The sequence below is a fragment of the Poromitra crassiceps genome, assembly GCF_964638095.1.
Source record: "Poromitra crassiceps genome assembly, chromosome: 10".
NCBI classification, from domain to species: Eukaryota; Metazoa; Chordata; class Actinopteri; order Beryciformes; family Melamphaidae; genus Poromitra; species Poromitra crassiceps.
The window spans coordinates 25,499,199-25,521,290 of record NC_139631.1 but is presented as its reverse complement, the minus strand read 5'-3'; the positions used below and the strand labels follow the sequence as shown (position 1 = coordinate 25,521,290).

At 44.6% G+C, this 22,092-nt stretch overlaps 1 protein-coding gene and 1 pseudogene across 2 annotated transcripts in view; both read right to left on the bottom strand.

The window, feature by feature from the left end:
* Positions 1 to 22,092, bottom strand: part of mctp1a (multiple C2 domains, transmembrane 1a) — a 219,688-nt gene that overhangs the window by 105,630 nt on the left and 91,966 nt on the right. The window lies entirely within an intron of this gene.
* Positions 2,138 to 3,133, bottom strand: LOC310783737 (P2Y purinoceptor 1 pseudogene; annotated as a pseudogene). The gene has a single exon. The product of its transcript is annotated as a P2Y purinoceptor 1 pseudogene (transcript).

Sequence of the window (22,092 nt, the reverse complement as noted above, 5' to 3'; positions counted from 1 at the left end):
GACTCGGTAAGTCCATGAACTTGAAGTACATTCCAGAGTCTCCAGACGCTGATCACTGCAGACAAATACAGCCCAGCCGCTGGCCCTGCAGCTCGCCCACTGCACGTCGCACACGCAGCTTGGGCGCTATGCGGCCTCGCATGATCTATGACATCACTGATGACATCATCACGGATGACATCATCACTGAACTTAGCTGCCTTCATGTCGCCTCGTGTTTACCGTGAATACGAAACCGGAAGTTGTGTACACGACACGCTTGGGATTCAAGTGGTCACGTCGTGAACATGCGCAGTTGACAAAAGCCACCGAGGTTAACAATCTTCAATTTCTTCAATTTCTAACAATTTCCATCAACGTCCATGGCGTCCGTCATTTTGTGAAAACATTACAAGACACGTCACAGGTCGTGAGCTTTGAAGCTTTCAGAAAGATTCCACATACCAAGTGGTGAATACCACATGAGGGGGCCGTGCAAGTGGATTTATGTCGTATTCATGGTAAACACGAGCCCACACGAAGGCAGCATTAGCCTCAGCCAGGAAGGATGACATCACTGATGATGTCATCACTGATGACATCATCATTAGGTAATTAGGGCAATCACCTAATTAAAAAACCCGGCCCGTCAGGTCACCCGCACGGGTGCTCTTCACACCCCCTGAAAGTTTCAGCCCGATCGTACGTAAAATGGCATAGCTGTGGCCGGCCAAGATTCTGCTCACTCACACATGCACACGGACACTTCAACATTCTTCAACTCATTCTTAGTATAGAAACCTAAGTGCTGTGCATGACGCATGAGTGTGTTTGAAGTTTTTTAAATGTGAAGTAGTGGATGTCTTCTTTTCCCCAACAGACTAGTGAATAGTGTCAGATCAGTAGTGTAAATATGTCTTCAAAACTAAAACATCTTTTTGCCTACCATGGACATCATGGTCAACTGTCCTCAATTCATAGTTTATAATGAGTCACAACAAAAGTCTATATTTTAGATGTCTATATTTTATTCCCAAATGTATGGGAAATCTCACTTCCTTGTTTCTCCAGATTTGCTAAATAATTTTAATTCTTGGACCAAGTGTAAAATTATAATAAAACCCAAACTAGTTATGGCTTCACATGGTGCAGGAGTGTATAGGAGTGGAGTTGTGAATTCTTAGTGCAGACTGGGTTTGTCCAGTTGTGAGGACTTTCATCCCAACTCGATCACAGTTCATTACCTACACATCAATCTGGACCTGTAATACTTGACACATTATCTCCCTATATCCTGTCCTGTGTGGACAAGCTTCAGTGATGGAGAATCAGTCAGTAAGGGCTAATGTACACTGCGAACAGACCCACACTCATGTAATCTGTCAGACGGTGGTCAAAGGTCAAAGTTCGCCATTTCCAAGCTCGTTAACACGATATCTCAGGAACGCCTTCACGTAACTTCTTCGAATTTGCCTCAAACGTCCACTTGGACTCGAGGATGAACTGATTAGATTTTGGTGGTCAAAGGTCAAGGTCACTGTGACCTCATGACCGCTCCTTTCATGATCGTTAACGCGATATCTCAGGAACGCCTTGACGAAATGTCATCAAATTTGCCTCAAACGTCCACTTGGACTCAAGGATGAAGTGATTAGATTTTGGTGCTCAAAGGTCAAAGTTCAAGGTCACTGACCTCACGACCGCCCGTTTCATGCTCATTAAGGCGATATCTCAGGAACGCCTTGAAGGAATTTCTTTGAATTTGGCTCAAACGTCCACTTGGACTCAAGGATGAACTGATTCGATTTTGGGCGTCAAAGGTCAAAGTTCAAGGTCACTGTGACCTCATGAACACCATTTTCTAGCTTGTTAATGCGATATCTCAGGAACGCCTTGACGGAATTTCTCAGAATTTTGCTCAAAAGTCTTGACAGACATGGATGTTGACTGCTCACTTGTTGGCGGAGGCATATATCCATGGTGCGGTCATTCTAGTTTCCACAGGTAATAACAACTATCTGCCAAATCAAGTACAGTAAATGTATTTAATCCAGTACAGCAAATGTATTATTGCAAAAAGTGGGGCTTCTCAGTTAGAAATATATATTACAAAGATGCATGAGCGAGTTAAGAGGAGGACTGCCAAAATGTTATTCATTCACAAGTTGCAGTCTGAGTGATTTTCCTCCATTGGAACTTGTCTGTGAGTGATGGACAATTGCGTGACCATCTGACGAGCTTGCTGGAACAGTTGTCTGAACTGAGCTGGAAGGTCTTCATTTCCGTGGAGGTAAACCAGGGGGTTGAGGGCGCTGTTCAGACAGACAAGGCCACGACTTATCTGTTGAGCAATGTAGGCTTGGTTGCTCCATTCAGGGCACAACCCCTGACTTTTCAAAACTCTGGCCCTGAGGTTGAGGCTCCTCAATACATAATATGGAATGTAACAAACAGAGAAGAGTATGATCAAAATGAACAACAACTTCAAGCTTCTCTGTTTCAGTACCTTATCAATAGTGTCTCTGCTGCAGATAATGACAATCACGTGTCCATAGCAGCCCAGTGTGATGAGGAAAGGGATGCAAAATCCAGTGACGGTCCATCCAAGGCTGTAGTTTAGGTAATCCTCAACGTAGAACTTAGAGGTGGTTTCATAACATTTCCGTCTGTTTCCATATGTCTTGGGGAAGAACATGTCTGGGAGGATTTGAATGCTCACCAAGACCCAAACCATTATCGTGATAACCACAGAGTGGGTGACGGTTATTCTTCCCATCACTCTCATTGGGTGGACAATGGCCAGGTACCTGTACACACTGATACAGGTGAGGAACCCAATGCTTCCATATAAATTCAGGTTGAAGCAGAATCTTGTTATCTTGCAGAACACATCTCCAAAGATCCAGTTACTTCCCAATAAATGGTACACGACCAGAAACGGTACCGTGAGCAGATACAAAATATCTGTGATTCCAAGGTTGAGAACAAAAATGTTGATGTTCCCCAGTTTCTTCCAATTCTGGAGCAAGGACTTCAATCCCAAACCATTAGCTATCAGGCCGACGATGAATACTGAGATGTAAACAGCAGGCAGGAATGTAAATGGAAAGGCAAAGCTTTCTAGTTTACAATACATGTAGGTGTTGTTCTTCATTCTGTCTTCTGAAAAGCAAAGTACAAATCCGTCCCTTTCAGTGGATGCTCTGGTGTTTTCTAGAGATTTAAATTGAATTATGAGCGGTGGAAAAAAAACAAGTGACTTTTGTTCACGAAGACTTCCTGTTTGAAACTCTCTCTGCTTCAGTTTTGAACGTTGCAGGAAATTGCCTGAAGGTGTGACCGTTTAACACATTCAACACTGGTGTGAACAGGGCCGTAGCTTCACGGAGGAAAGTGTGGACGATTCCAAGGGCCCTTGACTGACAGGGGCCCAAAAAAAAGAAAAAAAAAATCAGTGACATGACAAACATGACAAATTTTCAGTGCACCTGAACGCAACATACAAGATACCCGCTGAATAAGTGTCCAAATGTTCATGTCATTCTGGCCAATACTCTACTTCTGTTATAACAGTTCAGTCTGGAATATGGAATATCTTTCAATAATCTTCATGACTAAAAGGCTAAAAGTAATCTCATGTGTAAGAAATGACTGTTCTACATTGAAGTAAAAAATGTAAATAATTAACTTGTTGGTTTTGGATTTATTTAGCTTCAAGAGTGCATTTTTGTTCCTGTGACCCTCAACACAGGCTTTGAGAATCCCGGGCCACTTACTGATACTTATGCTTAAATTAACCCACTCATATTGTGGTTTATTTCAAGAAAAACATTTTGGCTAGTGGACATTCTAATTGGCTGGTAACTTCTAGCAGCCATATTGGCAGGTGGCCAAAAAAGCTAATTTCAAGCCCTGCAGGGAGCGCAAGTGGTGACATAGGAGTGATTGAGAAAAGGATCAAATATTGGTGTTTAAGACTGAATAATGACATCACAACTGTTCATTTAAAATTAGTTATTCCTCTAAACCTGACTTCAAATGCCCCAAATTTTTCCGCACCAGCGCCGTTCGGCCCCCAACCCTCAGCAAAATCTGGCCCTCTGGTGGCGAGGACATTTTTTTGTGGTCCTCTCTATCATCAAAGTTCCTGGGTTACGGCATGACAATATTTGTTCGGTATTATTTCAATTGTCACACTCGTCGATACATATTTGAGGTTTGTTTATTAATTGGGAAAAGGACCACTGGAACAAACGCCGCGAACATGATCCGGCTACTTTTTCAATCTGACTGGCTACTCAAAAGTTTGGGGAACTCTCTGATAGTGATAGTGCACATTTCATCACTGAAATGTCCCATCAAGGCTTGCTGGTAGCTGAGAATCATGTCAGCATTTTCAGTCAGACCCCCCATGTGGGCCCTATAATGAAACCAGAGGGAGTGACCCCCATGTGGCCCTTATAATGAAACAAGATGGAGAGACCCCCATAGACCGGCGGCAGCTCTTTCTCTCTATTTCTCTCTTCTCTCTCTCTCTCTCTCTCTCTCTCTCTCTCCCTCCCTCCCTCCCTCTCCCACTTGGTTGGTATCCCCCAGACACACATGGCTGGCTCTGAGCCTCTGCATCCCACAGTGGCAGCTTTATGGCGCCATAAATACGTTGATAAAAGCAAGCTGAAAAGTATGGAATGGAAAAAGATGGTGGGCGGGTGGCGGCTAAATAAGAGTGAGCAGGGGGGTAGAAAAGAGGGGGAATGATCGGGGAGTAGGTGAATGGCGCGTGCCATTCTTGGAAATCAATCACTTAGACTTTCTGTCTATTTCTCTTTTACAGACCTCCCCCGGCGCAATAGGAAGTACGTCAAGAAAGAAAGTAATTATATGTCACATATATCGGCTCAGCGGGGTGGATGGGCCAATATGTAATCAATAGTTGATGGAGGAATGCCCATAGAGGCCTGTGGTAAATGCCTATACCTGGGTGGGGCTTGATGGATCTGTATCGCCTGGATGTTTGTCTGTCTTTCAGGCAGAAGGGCATGAAATGGAAGTGCTGGATAACATATTGGAGGTGGCAGGCAGGTGAGACTGGCTTTGATGTGTCTGTCAATGCTTTAAACATCGGGTTGTATGTCATGTTGCAACACTGATTAACTAACTGGAAATGCCATAAAAAGTGATTTTCTAACTTGCTCTGCTACTGTTCAGTGACATTGGAGCTATTAGGGGTCGTGCGTGCAGGCTGAGTGGTAGAAAAACATTTGAATTGTGAATTATTGTCCTTAAATGTTGTGAGAGAAAAATGACCTTTTAAAGTAAATTAGCATTCAAGAAGGGGAATGGTGACACTGGCTTTTTTGAAGGAAAGCTGGGTCCAATGACAGGAAGGATGAAAACAGAAGACAGAAGGTCAGTGAGACAAAACTACAAGGAGACATGCACAGACTGACAGAGAGAAAGACAGCACAGACTGACAGAGAGAAAGACAGCACAGACTGACAGAGAGAAAGACAGCACAGACTGACAGAGAGAAAGACAGATGGAAACCTAAAGATTGAGTGAGTGAGTGAGTGAGTGAGTGAGTGAGTGAGTGAGTGAGTGAGTGAGTGAGTGAGAGAGTGAGTGAGTAAATGAGTGAGTGAGTGAGTGAGTGAGACAGACAAAACCGACTGACCCAGAGAAAGATTCTCACCCAAACAGTCCAACATAGATGCTGAGTGGTTTATATCGAGGCGTTAATCTCTTCACCCACTCTGATGCTGTTAAAAAGCAACCACCAAACCCACTGAGATTGAGAACAAATGTATTTGTGAGCCAGTCTGCAGTGGTGAACTCAGAAGGTAAATATACCTTAGGTGTGGCGCCAAAGCACATCTAAGAGCTTGATGGCTGCTTTATGTCTTCCTGACAGGCAGTTGAGGAGGTAATCCAATAGGCACTTATCTCTACTCAACATCTAATGGGCAGAGGGCATTAAAAATAGTGCTTACTGTGCCAGCCTGTCAACAAGCCAGGCTAGTGTGCCATACACTGCAATACTGCCAGTCAATAAGACTACAATATTGTCAGACAGGTGCAATGTATCTTCAATACTTGAGTCCATTTTCAGACAGAATGGGAGATCTGTGAGTCTGAACTTTCAGAGTCTGTCTGAACATTGCTTGTAAACAGAGACGGTTTGCAGGGTAAACCTTCACTGTAGTTGAGTTGAGTACACAGCAGCAATGATGTGTCTTTACACATTGTCACAGTCCATCAGGAGTGGCCTCGTCATTGACCAGTTGTATACGTAGCAATATTGTTTCATAAAATCAGTTCCCAGGATGAAAGAGGAAGTTTTGTATTGTATCAGTTCCTAATAAAGTACAAAACACTGCTTCAGTCCAAAGAGAACATACTTACCGACTGTCAGAAATGGAAGACCGCGTGTCTAAGCATCAGGTATGTATGGTAAATGGCCTGCATTTATATAGCGCCTTCATCCAAAGCACTTTACAATGAGTAGGTACATTCACCCAATCATACACTGATGGCAGCAAGCTACCATGCAGTCGCAGGGTGCTCACACACCATCGGGAACAATTTGGGGTTCAGTATCTTACCCAAGGACACTTCAACATGCAGACTGGAGGAGGCGGGGATCGAACCACCGACCTCTTTTACCCACAGCTACAGCCGCCCCGATGTATGGAGCCATTCTTGTTTAATAATAATAATAACTTTCATTGCTACACAGAGCAGTATGACATCTTTATTTGCCAATTTAACTTTGAATTTATCTTTGAACATAGACACACTTCACTTCAAGCAGTAAGTTCTCCCATGTAACTACACCTTGATCTTTTGCTCATCGATCACTCCACTTGCTCCATTGCTCCCTCGTCTGTCTTCTCTCCTTTTTTACTCTGACCTCCTTTTAATTTGCCTTCTATTCATTTCTCGTTCTGCCTCCTCTCCCCTCTCGCCATTTCCCAACTCCCTCTTTCATTCCCCTCCAACTCTCTACTTTATGATGCTGTCTCAAGAGTCATTACACTAACTTGCAGTTGATTGCATTGCTGCCGCCGGTGCTTTGGGATAGTTATGGCATTGATATTTCCTCAGCGTATCTTACGACAGCGTGCAGGAAGCACAAATGGCCTCACGGCACGATGAGGAAAAGACTGGCATCGACGCAGACATCTGGGCCAATCAGGGCCAACGACTCATGAACAATAAGATGAAGTTAAATCAGTCAAGTATCAGTGTGGCAGATGTCTATTGGCAGCTCTACTGCCTTAGTCTGAATAGAATGTCGACTGCTACATACATATAGGCTACTCCGTGTTATATGGGAAATGTGGGTTTGCAATTAGAAAATGTTTAATTTTCAAAACAGAACAATAGTTTCCTTTCATCTGTGAATTTGCCTCACTTGAGGCCAAGCAAACTCAACCTTGATCATGAAGAAGTGTGAATTTTGTTTCAGTGAAACGCTTCGCTTTTCATGTCTTGCAGCCTTTAACTTTTTTTCTCAATATTGTATTTTTCAGTTTCTTTTAGAACACAAAGAACAAATTCAAGACAAACTCAGACACAGGAAAGAAAAACAAAAACAAAAAAGGCATACATTATATATATTCTATTCACCCGTCGCCCTTAACCTCGTCAAAGTAGGCGAGAAACGGGTCCCAGATAGTTGAAAATCTTTTGAGTGAGTTGGTCCTTTGCAGTGGCAGCTGGTGGTGATATACCCATAGTTCATGCTGCAGCAGCACCAGCAGCTACCTGTAGATACCAAGTTACAGCAACAACAAGTGATCTACAACAAAACTCTCTGTATCTCTCTCACTCTCTCTCTCTCACACACACACACACAAACACACACACACAACATTTGACTCCTTGGGAACCTGAGTCTCTCCATCCGTATAACTGAAACCATGTCCGTCAACCACAGCTGAAAAGAAGGTGGAGAGGGGGACTTCCATTCCTTCAGAATGAGTCTCTTTGTGACAGTTGTCCCCTGTGTCAGAGAGACTGTTGCACAGCCGTAAGGAGGAGCAGAGAGGATTCCAAGCAGCCTCCGTCTGAAGGGTAAGTCCTGCAGTCTTTAATTAAATACCTTTTGGAAGGGTCACAGATCAGTACTGCAGTGCATGGTCAAGACAACTAGACATCCAATTAGGATGAGAGGACTGGAAGTCTAGCCCCGCCCACTGCCACCGCGGCTGTGATGTAACAGTCCTGAAAGAGTCTAATGCTGCTATTTAAATGCCAGGGCTGGTCTGGCGCTGGTCTGGGAGTAAGCAGTGGTCCAGAGCAGTGTTGGGAAGTAACGAGTTACTAGTTACTCGTTACTGTAATAATATTACTTTTTCCAAGTAACGAGTAGTGTAACGAATTACTATAGAATATAAGTAATAATATTACAGTTACTTCAAGATAAACGAGCTCGTTACGTTAGTCGTTACATCTTTTGTTGAGTCCATTCTGTGATGCCGCTGCGCTGCAAAACGACACGCAGTCGGCATTCACTGATCACAAGCAGCATGGCTTTTAACGCTCCCAAAACAAGGTGACGTCACCGCAGAGCACATTCGAGCACCAGGCAACAGGCAGGCAGGCACACCTCCCTCTCTGTCCTGCTGAGTGAGGAGGAAAATCCGTGGCTGGATATATTCCCATGACTTTGTTTTTGTCGGGAAGAAAGGTGACACGATTGAACATCAAAGTCAAATGTAAACGGTGTCCAGGACAGGTAGGCTACTAAACACTCTTTCCACTGTGAAAAACACGAGCTCAAACTTCCTAACGTTAACGTTACGAGACGAGAGGACAGCACAACAGAAACCGGAAAACTGTTCAAATACAGAGATAACGTAAAAACTCACAAGCTGGTGGACATCAAACATTGCTGTTATTATTGTCAGGTTAATGTTAATGTTGCAGAACTAACGTTATTTGTGACACAAACTTGTTAAGCAAAGATGTAGCCTATACGTATTGAGTTTGCATTGGCAGTGCATACTGCATTCTATAAAACAGAAGCTGTTTAAAAGATTGCATCTTGTCAGTCATCACTTTGAGCCAGGTGTGCTCTTCATCAAGCATCTCTGTAGGAAGCTGTGCTCTGGCAAAGCGATTAGTTTAAATGGAACGGCACATAATAGACCTAGTTCACACATTCGCACCGCAAAGTCTGCATTTTGATGAGAAAAACGCCATGGGCCTTTTTCACAACGGCCATTTGTGTCTAGAAGACAGAGTATACACAGGTGTGCAACCAACTAACTAATTAGGGCTCCAGCACTGGAACACCTAAATGGACTGGAAGTTGGAAGCCCTAATTAACATCTTGGTGCACCTGTGTTACCTCCTGCCTTTTAGACACAAAATCGCTGCAGTGAAAAAGGCCTATTGCCATTTGTGTGGAATGTAACGGAAAAGTAATATAACGAGTATCTAACGAATTACTTTTGGCATGGAGTAATAAGTAAAGTAATAATATTACTTTTGAAAATAGTAACGAGTAATATGTAATATATTACTTTTTTAGTAATGAGTGCCCAACACTGGTCCAGAGACATGCCGAAGTACAGCTCCCAATGCTCCACTCAAATCAATGAGCAATATGTGAGGAACACACACACACAGTCACATACACACACACACCCACGCACGCACGCACGCACGCACGCACGCACGCACGCACACACACACACACACACACACACACACACACACACACACACACACACACATAACCATTCCATTCCATTGACACAACAACCACTACTTCACTGTCTCTTTTATATTACCCACTCACTTTCTCCCTCACACACGTATGCAGGTGTATATAGTCAATTGTTTGTGTGCGTGACAGACAAACAAACAAACAACACACACACACACACACACACACACACACACACACACACACACACACACACACACACACACACACACACACACACACACACAAACAGAGAGAACTTGAGAAAGTAATGTCAGGGATGAGGTCTTGACCTTCGATAAGAAAGTCTGGCAACACAATGGATGACTCCTGTCTGTCTGAATCAGTGGGTGGAAGGAGGTGGGGGGGGGGGCAGACAGGCTGGGGGGTTCAGACAGGCTGGGAGGGAGAGCATTCTTCTCTCTCAGTTAAAATGCCAAGAGGATAAGATGAGGATAAGGTCACGCTCAAAGGACCTTTAAAGATGAAGCCGACGAGTCTGTTCCACTGTCCTGCTCTGAGGCTTTTAAATGAGCTAATGAGAGCTGCATGTTACTAACTGCAAACTGTAAAGTCTAGCTTCATCAGCTTATCCATTTTCATTATACATTAGAAGATGTTCATTAGATATTCATGATCAATGGCTCTCTGTGCCAGGAGGGGGCAGACAAACCATCCTGAATTATTAATTGAGTAATTAGGAGCAGGTAATTACTGTAATATCTGCGGAGAACGCCCTGGTATTGCATACTAAAAATAAGTGTTATAGCTCACAAGACAAAAAGATTCAACGTTTTGAATTTTCAGCTAACGCAGTAAGCTTGATCCTGCAAAATCAGCCTTTTATGTAAGTAATACACACACACAAAACACACAAATACTTTCACAGTCGGATGGCATGGATGACAATTACCTGCTATGAGGACTTGGACTTGTTAATTGATCAAGACTGTTTTTGTTTGTTTGTTTTCTGTAATAGGCCCTAATAATTTGGCATCATTTTGATAACTATATTAATACCCTGACATAAAATGTTGTGCTTGGACTCGGACTCAGATAACAGGGACTTGACTCAGACTCGAGCACTGGGGACTCGAGCGACTCGACTTGGACTTGAGATATAGTGACTTGACTACAACAACAACACTGAATAAAAGTGAAGCCATCATCGAAGTTTGGTCTTTCCCAGAACATCTCAACTCGGGATCCAAAACATTTTGCAGCACAATAAACCTGCACACACCACAGCAAGTTCAGTCCATCATACTGTATCTGATCTCTGTGAATTCATCCTGAAAGAGCTCCTACTGACCTATCGAGCTGCTACTGACTCATGATTGAACATCCTCCATACATCCTTCACCTTGGTGCTCACTGCTTCCCTGACATACAGAGGACCCATAAAGAGCTGGCCAGCACATTGCCTGTCAGAAAGGCTGTAATTAAGAACCACACCATATCTGATGCTTATCAGGCCATGTGAGAATAGTAGTGGAGAAAAGTGTAGTAAAGTCGGCTGTAGTTGGGTAGTAAAACCTTCATGCGCTAGCTGCCAGCCTGGAGCTACCTCACCCTTACACTGTACTGTAGGTGTGTTTGTGTGTGTGTGTGTGTGTGTGTGTGTGTGTGTGTGCGTGCGTGTGTGTGTGTGTACACGCACACACGCATGCGTATGTGTATGTGCAGTGGCAGGACTGATAGATTGTCCCACCTCTGGTCTTTCCCATTACCCAGAGAGTACAATCTACTGAACTGAAGAGGATGTATAGGTTCAGAGTGGAAAAGACCAGAAACTCCATCAGACTTTCCCAGAGTTCACAGAGAGCGAGAAAGCGCCTCGTTACGATTACTCACAAACATTCCCATGTGTATACAAAGGAGGTGTATAATGTGCTTCCTGCTGAGGAGTCTCTCAGTGGCCTGTGCTGTAATTGCACCTTCACTACCGTGGAAAACACTTTAGCTGCAATTTAAATCAAAAGAGTGGGAGGAAGTGAACGTACGAGGTACGCTGGAAAATGAGCGCACAGCCGCACACACATCATTCTAACTGCGTTGTGTTATTGTCTGTATGTCTGTCTGTTATGTCTTATTCGTCCTTTATGTCACTTTGTTTTGTAATGCTATTTCACCAATAACAATACCGATTCCTCCTTCTGGTGATTGTAGCACAGCTAATAAGGCTAAGCTGAATAGAGCAGAACAGAAACAACACAGAGAGCAAGGCAGCTTGTGGGACGATAATGTTGGAGGAGAGAAAGCAAAGGAGGAGGAGGACACAATCGAAAAAACGCACACATTATTAAGTCCAAAACACATCGGTGGCTGGCTGCAGGCATATGACGCATGTCATGTGACACCCCTAGTGTACAGAGGAAGCGTCGCGCTCCAGTTCGGCTGATGGACCACTACTACACACAGCGTGGGACAACAGCAGGGACAACGTGAAGACGCGAGGCAGCAACGCTGGAAATAGGACAGTGGCATGAAGTGTCGCGGGGGCGGCGCTCCGACGGGTCGTTCGCGTTTGTTCTTTTAAAAGTAGTCTTAACTCATTCACTGCCAACAACGTATGAACACGTTTTCAGAATCCAGCTGTTCCCTGCCAACAACGTGTTTACACGTTTTTGGCATCGATTTTTTTTTTTTGACGGTGGGTTGTGCATCTAAGCCTTTTACATCTCTTATATAATTATTGGAGCCACCGAACGTTTACAACCCATTCCACCGACCCACTAAGTGGCAACAGTGCTCCTGGCTAGAGAAAGGAAAGCATTTTTTTAACTTGTCAAGCCATTCTCAGCCCAGCCATTCTCCTTTTCGCGCTGATTGCTGGCGATGCGGGATTGCAAATTTACATAATAGATTCAGCCGATCTACTATGATCGGGTGATAGATTACAGTTGGAGGAACACACTTTGAAACACGCAGCATAAATATGACCAGAATCGCAAAAACTTCTCTCAACCAAAACTCCAAACGAGCGAGTCCTTCCCGACTTCCTCAAACAGCGGCCCAGACATGCAGGCACAGGAGAGCAGCAAAGCACTGACTGGTGACAAGCTTGTCCGCCCACGGAGGGCGGAGTTGAAGCAACTCGAGAGGGAGGGAGAGAGAGAGAGAGAGAGAGAGAGAGAGAGAGAGAGAGGGAGGGAGAGCGAGAGGGAGGGAGAGAGAGAGAGAGAGCGAGAGGGGGAGGGAGAGAGAGAGAGAGAGAGCCAAAAATGAATGGTTAAAGTGACAGTTCCATCCAATTTCACAAAAAGCCGTTTATCTCTGAATATTCTTTTTCACGCTAAAACCATGCTGTATTCAACTGCTAATGCTTACATAACTACTAACTCTACAAACTAACTCTTTTAGACAGAGAAAGTACACATTCTATTAGTACTTTTGAGATATTGTATGTTCACAAACTCCAAGCTGAAACGAATCCTCGGCTCTTATAAAATGAGCCATAATCCTCAAAAAACGGCTTGGCAGAAGCTACCTACAGCAAAAAAAAACGTCTGGCAGTCAATGTGTTAACACGTTAAGTGCCATAGCCGAGATAATTCGTCTTACATAATCCAACGCTTGAGTGCCAGAGCCGAGATATCTCGTCTTACATAAACATTTTTTTTTTTTGACGGTGGGACATCAATCAACAACTTTTACATCTTCGAGATCACTATTGGAGCAAGAGAATGTGTATAATCTATTTTACCGACCCACTAAGTGTTGACAGTGCTCCCCCAGACGAGCGAAATCAAAGAAAAAACTGCCGCGGGAGCAAGCCATTCAAGGAAATGGCGAGGCGATTTTACAGTAATCCATTCCAGACTTGTCTTGCCCGAGAGCGGCCGCGCAGGCAGCCGCACACAGAGAGCGGAGAGCGATTTGCAAAATAGATTATAGGTGAAACACACTTTGAAACACCTCAGAAAGGCCAGAATCAACATCTGCCCATCGCCCACGCATTCCCCGGCCCATCTTGACTCGCACAAGGAGCGTCCGCACGCAGGCAAGCAGGCAGGCAGGCACGCAGGCAGGCAGGCAGGCAGCAGCAACGCGCTTCTGACACGCCCGCTGTAGAGCCAGGAGGAAGGAGGAGAAGACACACGGAGGGAGGAGTTTGAATGAGAGGGGTGTTTCCTGTTGTTATGGAGGAAATTACTGTTCAAAACTATTGTTTAGAATGTCTGACGGTCTTACTGATGCCAAAAATGAATGGTTAAAGTGACTGTTCTGTCGAATTTCACAAAAAGCCATTTATCTCTGAATAAATTTCCAGACGCTGAAACCATGCTGTACTCAACGGCTAATATCTACATAACTACTAACTCTGCAAACTAACTCTTTTAGACAGAGAAAGCACACATTCTATTAGTTATTTTTAGATGATTGGTGTTCATGAATTCTTAACAGAAAATAATCCTCGGCTCTTGTAAAATGAGCCAGAATCCTCAAAAAAAACCCTGGCACAACTTACCTACAGGATGAAAAAATGGCTGGCACTCAATGTGTTAAAACATTTCTTTTCACTGTTGTTTTTAAGTAGGTCTTTTAACTTAACAGACCAATTTTGCCCTTTAAGAGCAAATGTATGCTCCTGTTTTAACTGAATTTATATGCACTTTAAATGATCTATGCCCTCTGCATGTGTATGTTGATATGTTTTTGTGTATGATATATGTTTATTTGATTGTAGTACACATGTATTGCTCTTGGCCTTGTGAAGCACATTGTGCTGCTTTCTGTATGAAATGTACTTGACTTGACAGATTGGTGTCAGGTTCTGTTTTCATGTGCTACATAATTAGCCTGGCTGCTGTAGACTGACATCCTGCTTATTACTTTGAGAGGATTGAGAGTTAATCACTACAAGTCTCTACACTAATATTAGTCTTAAATAGACAGACAGACAGAGATACAGAGATACAGAGATACAGACAGACAGACAGACAGACAGACAGACAGACAGACAGACAGACACACACACACACACACACACACACACACACACACACAGACACACACACACACACACACACACACACACACACACACACACACACACACACACACACACACACAGAGGTACATGATCATAAACACAAAAACGTGCAAACACACAGACATACACACAAAGACACACACACACACATACGTGCGCACAAAAACACACAGACGCAGGCACACACACACACGCGCACGCACGCACACACACACACACACACACACACACACACACACACACACACACACACACACACACACACACACACACACACAAACACACACACACACACACACACACTTATAGCCTTCCCGTTAGTCATTACTCTCAGAGAGCTCAATGGGTCTCTGGCGGAGGTGTGTACGGTTGTTGAGTCAGGCTAGTCGGCCATGACCAGATAATCATTACACCGTTTCAGAGCCAAATTACAGCACAATCTAATCTAGCAATTCATAACATTATACAGCCACAGAGGTTCCGCAGATTTGGAGCTTCCCTGAAATCCCTTGTAAGAAGAGTGTGGTGATCTGTTTTCTGATACGCTCATTAACTGGCACAGGCACGGACGGTGGCCTACTTAGGCCACTAATGTATCCAGCGTTAGTTAAATTTGTCCTCCCCTTGAGTGATCTCTGGTCATTCACAACAGATGTGACGATACAAAATGCCATAAGCTGACATTTGGACAGCTGTACCACCGCTTTCAAATCTGTCAATAGAGCATTTATGTGGCTGAACACCAAAGCCAGGGATTAAATGGGGAACAGGGGGGGGGGGACAGAGGCTAGTAAAGAGGTATAGAGGGCGGAGTCATATAAAGCACGCAGGGAGCTGATCAGCAGACACAGGGACTGGAGGAGAACAGGAAGGGAGGGGCAGAGGAGGGGACACAGGGACTGGAGGAGAACAGGAAGGGAGGGGCAGAGGAGGGGACACAGGGACTGGAGGAGAACAGGAAGGGAGGGGCAGAGGAGGGGACACAGGGACTGGAGGAGAACAGGAAGGGAGGGGCAGAGGAGGGGACACAGGGACTGGAGGAGAACAGGAAGGGAGGGGCAGAGGAGGGGACACAGGGACTGGAGGAGAACAGGAAGGGAGGGGCAGAGGAGGGGACACAGGGACTGGAGGAGAACAGGAAGGGAGGGGCAGAGGAGGGGACACAGGGACTGGAGGAGAACAGGAAGGGAGGGGCAGAGGAGGGGACACAGGGACTGGAGGAGAACAGGAAGGGAGGGGCAGAGGAGGGGACACAGGGACTGGAGGAGAACAGGAAGGGAGGGGCAGAGGAGGGGACACAGGGACTGGAGGAGAACAGGAAGGGAGGGGCAGAGGAGGGGACACAGGGACTGGAGGAGAACAGGAAGGGAGGGGCAGAGGAGGGGACACAGGGACTGGAGGAGAACAGGAAGGGAGGGGCAGAGGAGGGGACACAGGGACTGGAGGAGAACAGGAAGGGAGGGGCAGAGGAGGGGACACAGGGACTGGAGGAGAACAGGAAGGGAGGGGCAGAGGAGGGGAGATAGTGACGAGGGATTTGATGATGAAGTGATGATGGGATAGAAAGGATCGCAAAAGGATCACAAGAAACTATACTTGATGGGAACAGTAATATACTCGATACACGTTGTTGAAGACACAAGAAGCTATTTAAAAACACACATGCATACTTGAAACACAAGATGCAGAGTTTCATTGGGATCTATATAATTTTCCATATTTTGTGTGATAATGTTACAATGTTTGGATGTCCATATTGAACGTGGCTAAAGTTTCAAATAATGAAGTAAACGTATGTGAAAGTGATCCCCATGAGCAAAAAAATCACGGGATTCAGAGTTGAACGAGCACACGGCTCTAGGTGACATCGGGTCATTGCTCCAAAGCTCCAGCCCCCTGCACTGTTCAAACCATACCCTCTTTTTGGACTCTACCTACTCTTTCATACAGCTAGAAACTCCATTCAAGCTTTAAACGGGTCACTACTTTTAGTACTTTATTATTACTCTTATTCCGCTTTTTGATACTTTGTGAGAAATAGCAATTTAAGTTTTATACTTTTTTTCAACTCATAGGGATCCTATGGAGTCAGCCTTGAGTACGTGATGTCACAATTCACTCTGCCAGACTTTACAGGCTGTAGTTCTTACTCATAGTTCTCACACATTTTAAAACAGAGACAGTTCACACAACTTTAACACTACATATACATCAAACCCTTCAGCTACTTCTGCTCTCACTCACAATGTCAAAATATAAGTGATGTGATGTATAGTTTCTGAGATATTAATGTTTGTTTGACACTAGTGTTATACTCTTTCAAAATTCTGCTGTCAGCTGCAGAGACGGGAGCTAAAACAGAGCATTTCAGACAGAGGATGAACGGAGAGCCTGCATAAAGGCACAGTACAAAATAAATAAGTTGCTGTTGTTTGTGAATCATGCAAAGCTACTCTAGCGGAGTCCCAGAATAAAATAATAATAAACTATAGAACTGGAATTGGAAATTTCAGTTTGGTTCATGAATGAGTAAATGAGATGCTGTACTGATGGTAGCACACAGGCTGAAAGTCAATACTGTTTGAGAAACAGAATGTTGCAAATAGATCACATTTTCATCTTCACAAAATTGGATCTCCGCTCCTATTCAGAGTCTGTTGATAGTGACCGATGGTCGAGCTGTATCATCGACATGCTGACAACTAACCCATCTGTGAGGGTGATATATTTGTAGCATAAAGACATGAGGAGCAGTGCAAAAAGACGAATGTAGCTGAGACAGCAATTATAAGTGTTAAAATGACAACGGCGTGGGAGAAAAGTTATGTTTGAGCAGATAAAAAATGTTGATTTCCATCTGCTTCGACCTGCAGATGGAGCTCAGGTCCTGGGCTGCCAGAGAGGGGCAGGTTGTAGGAGCCAAAGTGCCACCCTCTGCTCCTGCCAGGCCGCACCTCTCCACAGATAGGCTGGGTGTGGCAGGGACAGCCCACCACGCGGGCTGCGGTGTGCTGCATCCAGGACAGTAAGGAGGTGATGTTATGGAGGTGGCAGGCCCAAGGGTTGCCGTGCAATGTGATGACTTTAAGCCCCGTCTTCTTCTCCAACACTCCAGGGGGCAGTGTGGAGAAGCGGTTAGCGTGCAGATAGACGTGTGTTAGATGGGTGAGCCGGTCCAGAGAGCCCGACACCACCTGCACCAGGAAATTGTGGGACAGGTCGACGCTCTCGACTCTCGATGCATCGAAATAATAACTTCAGCCTGCCTGAACATTAACACAGTAAATATGGTGTCACACCTTAGACCTGGTGTATTTGCATAGTATTTCATTATAATTAGTATAGTGCTGTGCAAAACCCATTCCACCAAGGAGTGTAGAGCAATGTGATCAGTTCTGGTAAAAGTGGCATAATGTGCTTCACATATCCATTATCCACTTCACTCAGTTGGAGTCTGAGAAGAATGGATATCGGTATCAAATGAAACCTACAAAGTGCTTGGCTTGAGGTTTGCACTGAACTGAGTTCCATCTAGTTTGAAATGTGTCTCACAATGAGGTCATATCATTACCTTAGTCAACCATGGAACTCGAGAAGCTTTCTCTCTCTGTGTGTCTCGCAGAAACAACACACACACACGCACGCACACGCACGCACACACGCACACGCACACGCACACACACACACACACACACACACACAGGTATAAACAAGAGAGGAAGAGAGGGCGTCATGTTAGGTGTTTGACTACAGGCATCACCTTGTGGCATCTGGCCCACAGGGAGCTGGAGGTGCAGACAGAGGGCAGTGTGTTTTCATCTGAGGTCCCTGTACCCACGAAGAGCTCAGCATCTACAGTATGACAGCTAAGACACGGGTTAGGACACCGGGGACGCAACAGTCCCTCCGCATAATATAGGAATAGGATAAGTGGAAAACTCAAAGTGAGGTTATTTGACAGGTCGAATTTACTGGGCTGGGACCAAAACAAGGGAAGGAAAAGGAGGGATTCACACTGAGTCATCCAGCTGAGATTCCTGCTGAAAGTCCTTCTGATTTATCACATTGAATGTCTGACTTATTTCTCGTAGCTTTAAGTCAATATAATATGAAAAGACCTACATCCATAAATTACACCTACATGAATATGCATGCGAAGGCAGGACTGGTAGGTGGAAAAAACATATTATCACGGTAAAAAGTCATACACAAATCATACTGAACGCTCTTCCAAAAACTAAATCTGAACATTTATTTCATCGGGAAATAGCCATTGTATATTTTTGTTATCCTGTCAGGATGTAAGCCGTTGACTGCCTCTGTTGACAGACTGTTAAATTATCCGAGGCAATAACGTTGAAATGCTACAGGCACTACTGAATTAATGTCGTCACTCACATCCCAAAAGTCTCCAGATGGCCCGTCTGAGTTTTAAACCAGGCGAGTGAGTGAGTGATGTCTCCTTCAGTATCACTGTTGTCTGGTGGCTCATCAGAAATAATCACACCCACCTAAATCCACAGCACTTTGTTACAACTCTGTAGTCTCACTTCCAGCTCACTGGACATGTTGGAGTCTCTGGCATTTCATATTGCAGTAGTATCTATCTATATTAAAAGGGAGCAAGTGGCAATGTTTGTTTCGATGTGTGTCCGCCGGCCACAGCTATGCCGTTTTATGTGCAATCGGGCTGAAACTTTCAGGGGGTGTAAAAGAACACCCGTGCGGGTGTCCTGGCACAGCTGGATTTTTTTAATTAGGTGATTGCCCTAATTACCTAATGATGTGACGTCATCAGTGATGTCAGCAGTGATGATGTCAACAGTGATGTCATCATTCCTGGCTGAGGCTAATACCGGGTTCATGACAACAACTCGGACCGACCGACGGAAGTTTCACCACAGGACCTCCGCCCGCAAAATATTTGCATTCACGCTGCACATCCCGCTCGGGGGGAAAAACCAAACACAGGCTATAGGTTGCTATAGCAACCTGTGTTCAGTTAGTCATTGTAGCTAGTTCCTGAAAAGATGCTTCTGAAATTGTTTTTCCGGCAAAACTGAAAAGTGTTTGTGTGATCTATAATTCATGTCAGGGCTTTAAATGGATCAATAGAGTTGCTTTGCCCCGCCTAACTGCTCCATGACAGCCAGCCCATCTCCCATCTACACACATATGGATGGAAGCATGGGGAAGCCCAGACCCATGGAAGAGATTGACATTCCATTGGTTGATGGAAAATGCCTCCAATCTCTCATGTTTGTCTTTGTTATCCCTCCTCCTCCTCCGATGCTGCACTACCACAGCAACTAGTGGATGTTTGTATGTTGAAATCCCACCATGCATCTACATTTCACAACACAGCATCCACAACTGTATGTATGAATATATTTTTCAAATTCCAAAAGAAGCCAACTCCTCCTTTCTGACCACTGTGCAACAAGAGAATTGATGTTGCACAGGGGTCAGAAAGATTATTATTATTATTCTTATTGAGAAAGAATTGCTCATCTCATAAAAAAGCCACTATGTTGATGATGATTCGTCAAATCCCTCTGTCATATTCTGAATCTCTCTCTCTCTATCTCTTTCCCATTCTCTCTCTCTCTCTCTCTCTCTCTCTCTCTCTCTCTCTCTCTCTCTCTGTCCTATATAATGAGCCTTCTTCCTGGGCCAAGGACAGGAGAGGTGTGCTCTGCACCCTACTGCTCATTATCCAGATGGACAGGCAGTCAGGGAAGGAGTAAGCATAGCATACAGTAGATAGCATATTCACATGTGTTGTCAAGGTGGCTCCTATAAGCACTAATGAGACCACAGCATCCATCACTATCCCCACCGTCTGAACGTTTAGGAGGATGCCTCTGCCTTTGCTCGTTTGCTGACTGACCTTTCCACGGTGTCAGACAAGCTCTCCTGCGTATACACAGGCTGGATTCAGCTAAGATCTCCTGTGTATACACAGGCTGGATTCAGCTAAGATCTCCTGCGTATACACAGGCTGGATTCAGCTAAGATCTCCTGCATATACACAGGCTGGATTCAGCAAAGATCTCCTGCATATACACAGGCTGGATTCAGCTAAGATCTCCTGCGTATACACAGGCTGGATTCAGCTAAGATCTCCTGCGTATACACAGGCTGGATTCAGCTAAGATCTCCTGCATACACACAGGCTGGATTCAGCTAAGATCTCCTGCGTATACACAGGCTGGATTCAGCTAAGATCTCCTGCGTATACACAGGCTGGATTCAGCTAAGATCTCCTGCGTATACACAGGCTGGATTCAGCTAAGATCTCCTGCGTATACACAGGCTGGATTCAGCTAAGATCTCCTGCATATACACAGGCTGGATTCAGCTAAGATCTCCTGCGTATACACAGGCTGGATTCAGCTAAGATCTCCTGCGTATACACAGGCTGGATTCAAGCAGCTATCACAGTGGGCAGCAGAAGGCTAATTGCCCTGTTTTGGAAGTCAGAGTCTCTAATGGGAGTGGCACATCCTGTTAGCAGAGAAGCTGCATATCTCCCTAATGGGAGAGAATACATTGATGGACCCTAGATAGTACTAAAAGCTCAAATCCCCACCCTTCCTTAACCGCAAACCTCCTTTTCCAGACTACTTTATTAGCTGCCTCCCCTGGTGTGTAGTTGGCTTGTCTTTTAAGTTAGTCTGTTTGAATATTCATTGCTTGGTGTATTGTGAAATTCTTAACAATCATTTCTACTAATTCCCAGAATCTCTGCATGTGTATATCTGAATGTCTGTGTGTGTGTGTGTGTGTGTGTGTGTGTGTGTGTGTGTGTGTGTGTGTGTGTGTGCGTGCGTGCGTGCGTGCGTGCGTGTGTGTGCAGGTGCGCATGCGTGTGTGTGTGTGTGTGTGTGTGTGTGTGTGTGTGTGTGTGTGTGTGTGTGTGTGTGCTACCAACATGTCTTTACAACTGTCCAAAACAGAAACATATACAATTAGACTACTATGGTCTACTAATACTAGTTATACAAAAGAGAATGCTGTGTGGCATTAAAGGATGCACACAATACTAAACAATACTGTATGATAAAGAAATGCAGCTTTGTTTGTCTCAAATGTACAGTATGTTCTTCTGCTGAAGGTCTCCTATATTGCCTATGGTACTGTAAGTCAAATCAAACCTACAGTATGATTAAGTCATATCACAGCAAAAAAGCAATCCAACCATGGGACTTAGAAACGTGACAATGTTCTAAAGTCAAAGCTGAATTCGTTTCATGCTTAGCTGAACAGAAAATGTGCCACATCAGCACAAATTCCATCTCACTTTGCGTGTGGGGAAGTTAAGTGAGTTGCAAGGACAAGGTGTGTGATTTAGTGAAAGGAAGAAACCCACGTGGGCGAGAGATAGAATAGGAGACAGAGA